This window comes from Rattus rattus, chromosome 6 (genome assembly GCF_011064425.1).
Source record: "Rattus rattus isolate New Zealand chromosome 6, Rrattus_CSIRO_v1, whole genome shotgun sequence".
Classification (NCBI taxonomy): Eukaryota; Metazoa; Chordata; class Mammalia; order Rodentia; family Muridae; genus Rattus; species Rattus rattus.
This window is the reverse complement of record NC_046159.1, coordinates 107,701,977-107,711,991: the sequence shown is the minus strand read 5'-3', so window position 1 is coordinate 107,711,991 and position 10,015 is coordinate 107,701,977. Positions and strand designations below refer to the sequence as shown.

The 10,015-nt window shown below is 44.6% G+C and overlaps 1 pseudogene; it reads right to left on the bottom strand.

The window, feature by feature from the left end:
- Nucleotides 1-2,422: 2,422 nt before the first annotated feature.
- On the bottom strand, nt 2,423-2,901 carry LOC116902903 (annotated as a pseudogene).
- Between the last annotated feature and the right edge of the window lie 7,114 nt (nt 2,902-10,015).

Below are 10,015 nucleotides of genomic sequence, written 5' to 3'. Positions count from 1 at the left end.
CTTTCCTTCTTCCTCGAGGAGGGAATGTTTCAATTGGGAGAAAAGAACTACACAGCAGATAAGTGACACATTGGACTAAAACCAGCAGTCACTATCCCAGCTTTCAATGGCCACTGTCACTTTTCCAAAAGTCATGTCCAGAGCCATAACATCATGGCTTTATCAAGGAAAGAGTAATGTTCAGTCATGGCAGAGACTTCCTAACAGTAGTGTCTAGAAGCAACCCAACAGTCTGGGGTGAGGGACAAAGGCTGGATCGATAAGTCATGATTATCAAGCAAATGGAACGAGACAGGAATGGAAAGGAATGAACTCCACATGGCAGTGTGAATTCTGAACCTAATGAACAGGAAGGCAGATCCTAAAATGCTATTCAGTCAAGCTCAAGGCCGAGAGTAAAACATGCAGCATAGGCAGGCATTGCAGGTGATGTGGCTAGACAGGAAATCAAAATGAAGAGGAGCAGAAGGGCTAGCAGAGTGGTCCCCTCAGTGGAGGAGGGTGGCCAGGAGTATTGAACATGTAACAATATTAGCAGTGGGCCCAAGCAGTAACATAAACCCAATGCTGGGGATGCAGTTTCTAAAATACCATGTTTTTCATTTAAATAGAAACCCTTTATTGTGTAGATACTTACTCAAATTGATATACTAAGAACACAATACCCCTTCCTTTTTCTTTTTAACTAGGCAAAGAATTTTTTTCAGCTTTATTAAACTGGGTATTTCTTATTTAAATTTCAAATGTTATTCCCTTTCGCGGTTTCCAGGCCAACATCCCCCTAACCCCTCCCCCTCCCCTTCTACATGGATGTTCTCCTTCCCATCCCCATTACTGCCCTCCCCCCAAGAATCCCGTTCACTGGGAGTACAGCCTTGGCAGGGCTTCCGCTTCCACCGGTGCCCTTACTAGGCTATTCATTGCTACCTAGGCAGTTGGGGCCCAGGGTCAGTCCATGTATAGTCTTTGGGTAGTGACTTAGTCCCTGGAAGCTCTGGTTGGTTGGCATTGTTGTTCATATGGGGCCTCAAGTCCCTTCAGCTCTTTTAATCCTTTCTCTGATTCCTTCAATGGGGGTCCTGTTCTCAGTTCAGTGGTTTGCTACTGGCATTCGCCTATGTACTTGCTGTATTCTGGCTGTGTCTCTCAGGAGAGATATACATCCAGTTCCTGTCAGCCTGCACTTCTTTGCTTCATCCATCTTATCTAGTTTGGTGGCTGTATATGTATGGGCCACATGCAGGGCAGGCTCTGAATGGGCGTTCCTTCTGCCTCTGTTCTAAACTTTGCCTCCCTATTCCCTGCCAAGGGTATTCTTGTTCCCCTTTTAAAGAAGGAGTGAAGCATTCGCATTTTGGTCATCCCTCTTGAGTTTCATGTGTTCTGTGCATCTAGGGTAATTCAAGCATTTGGGCTAATAGCCACTTATCAATGAGTACATACCATGTGTGTTTTTCTGTGATTGGGTTACCTCACTCAGGATGGTATTTTCCAGTTCCAACCATTTGCCTATGAATTTCATAAAGTCATTGTTTTTGATAGCCGAGTAATATTCCATTGTGTAGATGTACCACATTTTCTGTATCCATTCCTCTGTTGAAGGGCATCTGGGTTCTTTCCAGCTTCTGGCTATTATAAATAAGGCTGTTATGAACATAGTGGAGCATGTGTCTTTGTTATATGTTGGAGCATCTTTTGGGTAGGTAGTTCAATGTCCAATTTTCTGAGGAACCTCCAGACTGATTTCCAGAATGGTTGTACCAGTCTGCAATCCCAACAATGGAGGAGTGTTCCTCTTTCTCCACATCCTGGCCAGCATTTGCTGTCACCTGAGTTTTTGAACTTAGCCATTCTCACTGGTGTGAGGTGAAATCTCAGGGTTGTTTTGATTTGCATTTCCCTTATGACTAAAGATGTCGAACATTTCTTTAGGTGTTTCCAAGCCATTCTGCATTCCTCAGCTGTGAATTCTTTGTTTAGCTCTGAACCCCATTTATTAATAGGGTTATTTGTCTCCCTGCAGTTTAACTTCATGAATTCTTTGTATATTTTTAATATAAGTCCTCTATCTGTTGTAGGATTGGTAAAGATCTTTTCCCAATCTGTTGGTTGCCATTTTGTCCTAACAACAGTGTCCTTGCCTTACAGAAGCTTTGTAGTTTTATGACAGGCAAAGAATTTTATTAACCTTTTCCAAACTTTATTCCCAGGCGTCTTCAGCTTAATTTGATGCAAAGAATGAATCAGTCATAATTGAAAACTGAAAAGAGCCGCAGTGTCCAGGGGGGCTTGGGCTTAAATATATTAGAGATGTAGATTATCAGATCCATAATAAACAAAAAATATTAAAAAGCAGTCACAATATAAAACAGCAGGTCCTGTAACTTCTGCAAAGGTCACCTTCTTCAGAAGTTCCTTCAATTCAGTTTGCCTCATTCTCAGATGCCTCGTCAAAATTCTCCACCGGATCTGGAACTTCGTCATCGTCATCAGAAGCAAGTGCTGCGTCTCCATCCACAGATTGTTGGGTACAGCCTCAGCCAGCCTCCTCAAACTAGTCAAACTGTCTGCAGCAAGCTGGCTGAGGATGCTGGGAAACATTTCTGACAGCTGCTTTGTCTCGGTGTGGCCTGTAATGGGGAAGGTGTTTGCTGCCAGAGATGCCTGAACTTTAAGGTTGTTAAAACGGATCACTGTTCCTCGGTTTGTAAACATGTTCACCTCTTCAATACCACAGATATTGTTTGCCCCAACCTCTTTAAGGAGAACTGTAGTTTTTTTATCGTCTGCTGTGACTGTTCTGTGAACCACCTTCTTTCTACGAGCAGTTCTTTTCCCACCAATGGGCACTTGTGCCTGCAGTTTGGCAAGTTTTCCCTGGTTCATGATCATTTCTTTCATCTTGTCCGAGTGGAAATGGGGCTGCACAGGGGACTAAGGTTCATGCTCAGGGGGACTCAGGCAGACCAGCTGAGATAAGGCTCACACACGCGGGGATGCAAGATGGCAGCTAGAGGCAAAATACCCCTTTTAAATGTAGGGTGGGAGTGCTTTTATTACCTCTTGAGCAAGAAGTAACTTTGACACACTCCCTGATATAGAGCGTCCCCTCCAGTCTCCAATGGATGTGCTGAGGGATATGATATCCACGCCTATAAAGTAAAGCCTGGGCACGTGGTTCTCAGGATCCACAAGTTCTACATCCACAGATTCAACCAGCCGAGAATCAGAAGTGTTCAAAGTGCATCTGGATAGACTTTCTCTGTTTGTCACTCTTCCCTAGATAGTAAACTATACAAATATTTGTATCACATTTGCAAAGTGTTCATATAGATAACTTAGGGGTGATTTAACATATTCAAGGAAGGGTACACATAGGATATGTATGGATACTGTCATTTTATAGAAGGAACTTGAACTTCCATGGATTTGGGTATCTGTGAGAGATCTAGAAGTCAAGGTTTCTGTGTATACTGAAGGACAACTATATACACCGGAGATTTATAATTCATTTTTATATGTGTCTTCCAGGGTGTGAGAATTTCTATGGCTACATGGGTAGTTTAGTATTATTAGAACATGCATCTAGATTACTCGAGTACACGTCGGGTGGATAATTTCCATTTTCTCAAGTACGAGCAGATCCAACAGTTCTGTCTCCTCTGCTTTTAACCAAAGCCTAGTAGTGTAGCTCTCTCTAATCTTGACATTTTGTTCCATGCTAGGGATCAAACCCAGGAGCTCTCGAATGTGGGGTAAGCATTCTACTGCCAAGCTATCCTCATCTTCCATCATTGTGTTGGAGGAGATCGTAGCTTTTCATATCTATATTTTCCATTTCTTTGCATGTTGAATGCCTTTTCGTATGCCTACTGCCTGCTTGGAATTTCTTCTTAAATATTTGAATCTTCCCTTTTCATCCATGCCTTATTGGATAATTTGTATTCTTATTGAAATTTTATATTCTTTATACATATATGAGTTTGTTTTGAGAATATATGTGGATATGCATATGCGTGTGTGTGTGTGTGTGTGAAGATTGTGTTGGTTGTGTTTACTTTTTTACATAAGTTTTATTCATTAATGAAAACAATTCAAATGCCCATGAAAGAAATATAGACTAATAAACTGTTATAAAGTCACATTAGGGAATATCACATGGCCATTAAAATGAATGACACTCTGGGACATAAAGAAATATGGATAAATACTAGCAAAGTTATGACTAAGTGAAGACAAAAAAAGCCAGAATATGAAATATAGTACAACATCCTTTTCAAAAGTCACAAAATATCTAAAACAAAATCTTTACCTTTGAGTAAGGCATGTAGCTCAGGGGTAGAGCACTTGCCTAGCATGGCTTGAGTTGGAGCCCCAGGACTGCAGACAATAATAAATAAAAAGTCTATTCTCCCCCCCCCAAATCTGTAGAGGGCTATAATTATTTAATGCTATATTAATATGTAGTACGAGAACAATGGACCCATCTGTGCTTGAGAATGGTGGCTACCTAGAATGGGGGGGGGAAGAGGGGGAAGGGATGGGCTGTCTGTATATGTTGATGGCCATTCTTCCGAAATGCCAGCCTTCTGGTTGGCGGGTAGATTTATGGGTGCTTATCACACTGTGAAAAACGTACATGTAAATGAATGATGGACTAATGATTAGATGTGAATCAAGGATTATGATTAATCAGATTAAGTGCAGCTGAGGTTCTCTTATTTAAAAAAAAATAAAAAAGGACTCCCATTCCCCATCCAAACCTCATGGTTGAGCAGCATTGTTAGTGCCAAGGTGCAGATTATGTACTAGAAAATCTCAATTTATTTCTTATTGGTTTCTGGAAAAGTCATTAGAGTGAGGGTTGTATATTTTTCTTATACCCTGAAGCATGGTTGTGCACTGTGGAGTGTGGATGTGCCAGCTCAGAGACCTCTTCTGCAGGAACACAATGTCTTAGGTTCACTTTTATTTTAGATAGGCCGTTTATTAGCATGTAGAAGAAAGCTGGAGGCGTGATGATCAAGGTAAGGGGCATTTAGAAATCTGGTACATTCTGCTCATCAGAGAGGACAAGAACTTAAGGGAAGGCGCTTAAGAGATAGTTAAAGGATGGCTTCTTTGGTTTCCCTCAGAGAGGAATAGCTGCTGGTTAAAGGAATCGTGGATTCTCTCTGCTTTCTCAGAGCCAATATCTGTTGTCTCCCAACTGTGGGTCCTTCATTTTCCTGTAGAACATTGACACTTTTATCTGATACCAGGACAATTCTAAACACCAGTCTCATCTCTCTTGCTGGCTGATATTCTAGTTGGCAACACCCTCCTGATTAACAGCCTTGATAGGTACAGATACTGCTGGAGCTAGTGGCTTGGGGGGGAGGCGGAGTTTATGTTACAGGGAAGCATGATGTCAGCTGTCATCCCTCAGCTTGGTCAGTTCTCTTATGACAGCAGTCCACCCATCAGTCGGTCACCTTGGACTTATCTGAAAACATCAGGAGGATTCTAGAAGGGATTAGAAGTCCTAGAGGGTGATCTGGCAGTAGGCAAGCCTTTAATCCTTAGATGTTTGGGAAAGAAACTCTTAGGGCAGTCTTTGGGGCAGTTATAGAAATGTCTTGAAGAATTTGGGGCAGGAAAGTCTTGTGCCCCATTGGGGAGCTGAGAAGCTTGCTCTGTTGAGACACGAAGGCAATCAACAAACAGCCTCTGGCCTCTTAGCTTCATCAACTCACTATAACCCTGGATGTGTCTTAAAACCAGGAGTCAAGTGGTGCTGGGAAGAAAGCAAGTAGCAGTGAAGCCTGCTTGGTAAATGTGGGACCCTGGGTGAGTTCTAAACCATTCTGATCTCCTGACCTCTAGAAGTCCTGGCTACATGGTGGAGTCTATAAATGACTATTACGATGGTACCTGCCACACAGGAGACTCTACAGAACCCACAGAACCATCGCTTCTCGGCCTTTTGGCTAAGATCAAGTGTAGAACCCACAGAACCTCAGTGTTCTCTACTGCTTGGTGCTAGATGGAAGAAATAAGTGTCTGGGATGGATCTGGATGGTTTATAGGGCAACAATTCTAATGCTCCCTCTGTGGCGCTCCAGAGCTGTTCTCTTTCCAGTTGAGGATGGTAGGTAACAAGGATGGAGGGCAACATGGGAAAGTCTAGTGTATTGGAGGCAGAAACTGCTGACAACTTACCTCTCAATGTTGCAAATTTTCCTACATGTCAAACTAACTATTCCTCACTGAGTTGGTCCACTTTCTGTTACTGTAGCAAAATACCCGAGACGAACAATTAAAGGGTCAGTTTGGACTTGTCTTCAGAGCTGTCAGTGTTTGTCTGGCTCCACTGTTCACGGCTTGGGAAGCTGGACACCCTGGTGGAGCTTGTGTGGTAGAGAAAAATCTGTTTACTTCATGGTAGCTATGTGAAAAGAAGTCAAGAAAGCCCATTCCAGTGATCCGACTTCTTTATGTTAGACTTCAGCTTTTGAAAGTCCCAATAGCTACATTAGCAGATGAAGCCTTTAACTCACAAGCCTGTAGAGGGCGCTGTAGATCTTCTAACACTGTTCTGAAGGGCGGAACCATGTTGTCAATAGGAAGCTTCTGAGATAAAGCCGGTGGTTCCCAAACTTGAAGTGATTTCCTGTGTATTAGAAAAGACCTTAGAAGTTTCTGGTCTTCTCAGAAGGTGGTTGCAGGTGTGGTCCTGGGCATGGGAGCTCTGTGGAAACACACTATCAATCAGCTCATGGAAAGGTCCATTCATTTCATTTTGCCAAGGGGTGACTTGGTTTCCTAGCAGCCAAAGCTACAGAAAATGACTTTTGGCAAATGAATTCCTGAGTCCCAGAGGACTTCTCTAGGTGAGCTTGGCTGGTTTCTGGAGATCCTTGGTCAGAGTGAGTGAAGACAAAAGAGTTGTGGGAAATTGATCTACAAAGTTGTGGACATAAGGGCAGTCCTTTTTATTGTTTTGTCTCCTGTGACTGTCACCATTGTGGCAACAGCAAGAATCCTTGATTGACAGGAGAAAGGGGACCTAGTTTCTAACACATGCCCTCGGGGGACTGCCCTTTCTCAAGCCTTAGCATCTGTGGTGTTTATTCCCAAGCTTGTTGCTTCCTAGTCTCTCTTCAGCTTCTGAACTTGCTATATGGAAGGAGGTCTCCGTGAACATGGATGATAGATAACCAGAACCTCCATCTTTCCAGACAGAGGAAGGGCATATCGTGCAAGACTCACTGCAAGAGGGAGGGCCAGGGATTCAGATCTTGGGCACAGAAATGGAGACTAAAACCATCTTGGTGCCACTGCCAGCGACCAGGCTTTTTCCAGCAGGACACCGCCATGGACACATGGAGGCTGCTGGGACTGCCTAAGGTTTTTGCTTAGCTCCTGTTCTCTAGTGTCTCCTTTAAGCGGAGTCAGTTTCCCATCCTCGTAGTTCAAGAATCGACGCATAGAAGAGGCTGTAAGAGTTCAGCCTCTTCATGATGGAGGTTTCCACCCTTCCACCTCCCGAGCTCTTACCTTCGCCCTCTGGCCCCATGTGCTGTTACTTGGTATCTTTTCTTTCCAGAGGATGGGGACTGAGGAGGAAGGAAACAGCACCAGGAACGTGAGGCAGTTTACTGCCCCCAGGCTCAAAGGCAGGACAGTGAAGGGAACGAGATAAGAAGGTGACCCTGAGATTCATTTAACAGGCAAAGAAAAGGACAGGCATTAGATAGACTTAACAAAAGAAGAACTAAATTGACATCCTATTGACTCGTAGAGGGCGTTTAAAAACAGATTCCTATACCATCAGTTATGTGCTGGAGAGGCTGGCAGAGGACTCAGCTACCCAAAGCATCACTCCTGAAGGCCCACTAGTCAACATCAGCACGTGAAATTGAGCTCACTTCAAGGACTTGCTAGCATACCCCTCCCCACAGCTTCCAGAAGTCAACTCAGTCTCCAAAGTGTGGATAAGAGGCTAGCATTATAGATGTGACCTTTGCTCACAAACCCTGACTATCATAACCCAGTCCCTGGACTTATGGAGGATGCTGGAGGATAGGATTCTTCTGGCTTTAAGGTAGAGATAGCATCACGGGGAAATATCTTACTGCTTCCTGGTAAGGAAATGATGTTCTTACAGAGCCCTCTCCTCAGGTACCCTGTGTGCACATGTGTGCCCATGGGCTGGAACCACCTACTTTCTCCCCTCCCTGTTCCTACATCTAATCCCACATCTTTGAAGTTCTGCAGGTTGCTTTCCCCTCCTCCGTCCTGACGTGCAGAGGTCATACATCTGCAGGCACCAATGCAAGGCAGTTGAATCCAGCTCTCCAGCTAGCTCTGTCAGTTAGCCACTGGCTCCCTGGGGCGATCCAGAGCAGATTCAGAGTCCTATAAAAGCAGCTTCTCTGATGATTATGCTAGGATTCTATTATACCCCGCTCTGGGGAGTAGCATACAAACTCCTCACCTGCCTCCTGTGCTTTCCTCAGCCTTTCTCGGAGCGCCTGGGTTCTTCTGCAGAGTACCCCAAGTCCCCCTATCCCAAGTTTTTCCCAGACTGAGCGTGAGGGGAAAAGGAGCCTTTGGTTTAGCAAAAAGATTTGAAGGTCACCTTCATGGAGCCCCAAACACGATAACAATCTCTTCAATCAACAAGCCAGGCTCCTCTGGAAACTGAAATAGCAACTATGGAGTCAATTGCACCCCCTCCGCTTTCTTTTCTTCGTAGGACACAAAGAAACTCTAGGGGTGAACTTGGAGATCACAGTATCTTTTAACAGCCTGAAAGCCTGAAAAGAAAGTTCCCGTGTCTATCTGCAGCTTGTCAGTACAGAAAAGCTAATTATCTCTGTGCTCTCCTACCACCTTATAGCCAGCCAATTCTTGTCCTTTAGCTGTGGCCTTATTCGTCCTATCGATAGCTCAGAGTTCAAGGAGATTCTGGCAATGGCACCACCCATTTTAGATGGCAGAGGACTCAGGTCAAGGAACAAGGGTGACAACACAGGGTCAGCACAGGGTAGAGTAGACCGAGGAGGAGAGACAAATAGACATTTTAGCAACCTCTGCTGGCTCCTACTTTCTTCCTCTTCTCCTTGGGTTGGGCCCTGAGCTGCAGTGCACTCTGACTAGTGTAGCATCCAGTGGGCAGGTGCCAAGGCAGGAACAGATGGCATGAGGAAAGAAAATGCTTCCACTCTGTGGCATTTGGGGAGAGGAATGAAGACGGAATTTTTCAGGTTGGAGTTAATTAGGGATAATGGAACATGCGTGGGGGCAAATTGTTGATGGAAAGGAAGAACCTGGCAAATGGCACTTCTCTCTCTCTCTCTCTCTCTCTCTCTCTCTCTCTCTCTCTCTCTCTCTCTTTCCCTCTCTCCTGTCCTTCTGTCTTCTCCTCCTCCTCCTGCCCCTCTTCCTCCTGCTCATCCTCCTCTTCTTCTCTAATATGGGGTAGCCTAGGAGGACAATGGGCTTGAATCATGCTCATATGAGCACATGAAAAGGACATCCCACAGACTCTGCTCACCACCCCTGAGAGGGAAGACTGTGGAGAACTACCAGAGGTGTCCTTAAATCACAGCACAGACAGCCACGTGAGTGCTGGCTCTGTGGACAAGAGGCTGGGCAGAGGCCACAGCAGGGTTATTCCATTGACATAGTGAAGGACCAGGAACTGTTAGAGAGAGGTTTACAGGTCATCTGCTTCAGCCCCCAGTATGCAAATGAGCAAAATGAATTCAGAGACAGGCCTGATAAAGAAACATTGCTTTTAAGAGGCTGAACGGAAGTGGGATCCAACCCTAGATTAACCAACAGAAAACCCCACGACTGTGTAGAGACAAAGACAGGTAAAGAGTAAGAGAAGCAAGAAAGACATGTTGTCACGAGCCACCAATGCAAATGCAGTTGCCTTTATGAATGTCAGACAAAGCGGGCTTCAGGGTAGGGAAAGTTACCACAGGCAGTGAAGGACACCAGGCAATGACCCAAAGGATCAACT